The sequence below is a fragment of the Octopus bimaculoides genome, chromosome 7 (assembly GCF_001194135.2).
Source record: "Octopus bimaculoides isolate UCB-OBI-ISO-001 chromosome 7, ASM119413v2, whole genome shotgun sequence".
Taxonomy (NCBI): domain Eukaryota; kingdom Metazoa; phylum Mollusca; class Cephalopoda; order Octopoda; family Octopodidae; genus Octopus; species Octopus bimaculoides.
In genome coordinates this window covers 52,039,555-52,044,376 of record NC_068987.1, presented here as the reverse complement: position 1 = coordinate 52,044,376, position 4,822 = coordinate 52,039,555, and positions in this window count along the sequence as shown.

The window sequence follows — 4,822 nt, the reverse complement described above, 5'->3', positions numbered from 1 at the left end:
ATATATATATATATATATATAACATACACACTCACAGATATGTTGAGGTGTGATGGAAGGCCATGTTGATATGTCCGTGTATTTATTTCTTGTAAATTCGTTGTGGTTAATCACACCGCTAGTATTTATCCTGTAGTCTCGTAATTTCGGCATATGTAATTTCTTACAATTCTTCGTTACGTCAAGTATATTGGTGGGTAGTGTTAGTAATACCTTTTATACATGCATTAAACACCTCGTAAAACATTTACTAATATGGAGAGACAGTTTTGAAGTAACATATTCTATTCTACGTTTGGCTATCTTTAAAAAGGATGAATCAAGAAACGATGTATTAATTCAGCAATACATTTCTTAGAGCAAAATTTCCATATCACATAAAAATATAGAGCGGCAATAAGTGAGCGCTTCCTCAATGAATACCGAAATGGCGAAACGCTGGATTATCTAAGAGACTCTGCAGATATATTCTTTCGGTAAATTGTTTCTTTTCTTTACAGCATGTTCTCTAATCTACGATGATAAGTAATTTTGTTTTCTTTTTCTTTGTGTATATAGTATTACCATTCATGTATGTGTACAGAATTTATTGGCAATGCAGTATAGTTTATTTAGCCATAAATATATTGAAACATCATTTAGACTGATGTCCAATATAATAAAACTTCAAAACTTCAAATTATATAAATATAAATAAAAATAACACTTTAAACAATATATATATATAAATTCAAACATTCCAAAAATATTCAAAGATACGTTTCTTCTGCGAATGCAAAGCATGACTCTGAAGGTACCAACAGATTATGGGCAACAAATATATGGATATTAAGCTGAAATTACATTCAGTGCATTACCTATGAGGCAGTCACTTGTGCAAAATTTACCTTATATATTTATATCCCAAAAGATATAACAAATGTGTAAAATGTACTATTTTTATCGACTGCCGAAATTCTCTCAGGAACAATATACGTACGTTGATTTTTCAGATCCGTTGACAATATGAAATCTATATGAGTTGATGTCACACTATTTATAGTTCGCTTTTGATGACATTGCCAGCAGTATACGGTAGCAAATCTTTCGCTTCCCTTTCTTGGAATGTATGATCGTTCCAAAATTAAACACCACCAACATTTCTGCTCACTAGGAACACTATGTACATACAGGCGGCAAGTGAGAAATATTTCCCAGCGGTCATTTCGTACATATTACCGTGAATATATATGAGGCTTATTATCAACACACTTTACAGTTTCTCTTCGTCTCTCTTTCTCCCCCCCCTCTCTCTCTCTCGATTCTCTCTATATGACCCTAGTTAAGCATTATCCCGATTTTCACCCTCACGTACGCGTCTTAAACATCCACTGCACTCACTTCCAATATGTCGATGCTGTTTCAGCCAGCTTTTAAATATCATCTGCTACAAAGCTTTTAATATTCATAAGTCTTAAGTGATAGCCAGTGTGACTTTCTTAGACGTAGATATAGAGATGTCGTGCTTTCCTATGTTACTTACAGTGGGCTGTGATATTGTTACATTCATGTAATTATACAAGCTCATAAATCAACTAGGTAGACTTCCTACCGATAGGTTCCATTTGTCCCACTTCTATTGAAACTAAGCTGTGATGCATATTGCACTATCGCAGTATTTGCGAACTGTAATTTCACTGTCGTTTGGTTATGTCAGCAAATTCTAAGTTTTTTACATCAGATCATTGGTTCTTTTTGTGTCGCGTCAATCATCACCCTGTTCTAAACATGTTACATGGAATTGCACTCCTATATCGCACGCTCACAACAATCCTCGTCCACATGATATTCATTTGCCTCCGTACCAACCTACAATACCTTATTAAAAAGATAGATTAAAGATCTCTTTGAATCAGGTAATACACTATTGTCGCAGCAGTTCAAAATATAATCACTGCACATATCAAGGAAACATTCCTTTACCTCGTCAGTGAATATTGCAACAAATTCAGATAGAATCTCTACAGCCGCTCGCAGTAATGGGTGTCTCACTGAATATCTGTTTTGCAATAAGATATATAGTAAAAATTGAATCTTCAGAATTGCGCAATAGAAAGAAATTGTCAGAACTTCCAATTAGTTGTTAAATGGCTACAAGACACAACTGAGACTCAGAAATTAATCATCCCACCCCATCCCGACTCTGTTATTTGGTGATGCTAGTGTTCACACGAACATAAGCGGAATAATGTCAGTTGGCTAAATTTCAAAGTTCTGCTTTACAATATAATTAGCCATTTTATGACAAATAGTTACTGCTCCTCGAAGCTGACTTTTATCGAGTCGCTTCCACTGAGGACCATGCAACTCATTCTTCACACTACTTTTTGTCTCTTGTTCTGTTTCTGTCCTACAATCTCGGATTAATTCATATATCTTGTCCTACTTCACTAAGGCACCTTACCTCTTGAATTATTTCCTATCCCATACCTTTCCTGAATTTCTCGAGTTGCATTTGTGCAAGAATATCCGCGGCTCAGATCATTGGTTACACAAGGCAAACATAAGCTATTACAGTTCCTTCGTAACCATCCCTATATACAAAATCTAAAAAGTATTGAAATGGAGTTGTTTTGGTAAAGCATTATGCTGTAAAAATATTTCTACAGGATACCCTCTTTTTTTATCTTAGAATACAAATCATTCCTGCATTTTTTTTTTTTGCTTTTTGTTTTTCTACATGCAGTTATCTTTCTTGCTGTAGTGAAGTCTAATGCAGACTGGTAAGTTTCACAATCTACACTGAGGCAAACTGCAGGCCTGATTACATTATCCTATTCTCTTACATTTTGAATTCAAAAACTGGCATTGTCGACTCTGATTTTCCACTCTATCTTGTTAGTACAATAAATACTAGTCATGTCCGAAATCAATTAAAATGAATATACCGTCCTCCACAAATTTCTGGTATTATGTTTCTATCAGAAATCAATATAAGATCAATATTATCATGATCGAACTTTTATTGCTATATTATCCTGCTTATTTCATGCGGAATGATACAACAATTATATAACTGTAACGCTGGGAAGATTTCAATGCTCCTGATAGTCAATGGAGCACTGTTTTATTATCAGTGCTTTTATTACTATTATTTTTCAATATTCTTGTTTCTTATTATTTAAACAAATCAGTTTGCTTTATTGTTTCGTTGTGCAACGCAAATTATTAATTATATTAAACATATTCGGTATTTAGTGTACAACTCAATAAATTGGATCGATTATCTAGGGTGTGAGAAATGCTATGTATTTATATCATTCGCATATCTCGTTCATGACCTTTTCCCTTATATTTTAATCAATTACTATATCCTCATTTTGCACTCATATATCTTCCAACTTATTTCAATTTAATCATTTCATTCTTAGATACATTTTTATGATTTTGCAATCAATATTTCCTCACGGAATATCGGGTTACAAATATCGGTTTTCTCTTTCTCATTAAAATAGTGTCCGATGTCTTTCATCAATATGTAAAAGCATATTGCTAATTATTATACTTCTGACCGTGTAAGATACATCTAGGGCATATGCTAAAAATATATGTTAACTAACTTAATCATTCTGTCAAATTATATAATAATTATTTCTCCGGATTTCTCAATAAATCTTTATCAAAATAGGCCGGTTTTAAAATTATTTTCCCTTTATTTGTATATTATTTTTGATTTTGCATCAGATCAAATTATTGTTAATTTCTTGACAACTCAATATTTTTGTTCAGTTATATTACATGTTAACCCTGTGTTTAATTTTGTGTGTTCACCTATACATTTTTCTACGGGGAGTATGCGATTGAAAAAGGAGTGGGTGAATAGCGCTTTCAAAATTCCTCAGGAATTCCTAAATGTGAAATATAAACTCAAATCATCCACATATATCTAGATGTGGTTTTTATCAAATTACCTGGTTAATGTATAGGTGTAGCATAGAAAGACAACGTGTAGAGAAGTTGCTACCAATGATTGTTAATTTGGAATGTAGAGAGTTAGCTTACATAAGAATGATAGAGAAGGATTTGGTTAATAGAAGTTGATATAATGTTTCCGACGGAAAAAATTCCAAGTTTCTCAGAGGCTAACGAGAGCAATCATTAGCAAGGGATGGTGATTGTCTGCACAATTAATAGAAAAAATTTACAGAAATGAGCTAGATAACAGGTAAAAATTAAGTGGTTAGTAGAGGAGAATGGTGCAAGATTTACTGTTTACCTTAGAATGTTCAGTTTGTGTCAACACATGTGGGACATGTGAGCATATGTACGAGTTTGTTTTTCCTCCAACTCTCTCTTTATCACTATTTCTTCCACATCATTAACACCATTACTTTGATGTTGTTCTTTTTCTTCTTCTTCTTCTTCTTCTTCTTCTTCTTCTTCTTCTTCTTCTTCTTCTTCTTCTTCTTCTTCTTCTTCTTCTTCTTCTTCTTCTTCTTCTTCTTCTTCTTATTCTTCTTCTTCTTCTTCTTCTTCTTCTTCTTATTATTATTATTATTATTATTATTATTATTATTCAGTAGTTTTATTTTTATAACGTGCTATCACTTCACTACCGAGCGCAGCTCTGTGTGCCTTGGGTATGTGCTGTGGCTTGCTGTGATACTCTAATGGTTACTGTATTGAAAGTGTTTTGTGTAGGATGTGGGATGTTATATTTTATTATTATTATTATTATTATTATTATTATTATTATTATTATTATTATCATCATCATCATCATCTTCATTATTGGATTAATGCGACGAGGTGGCAGAGTCACTACTGCGCAAAACTAAATGCT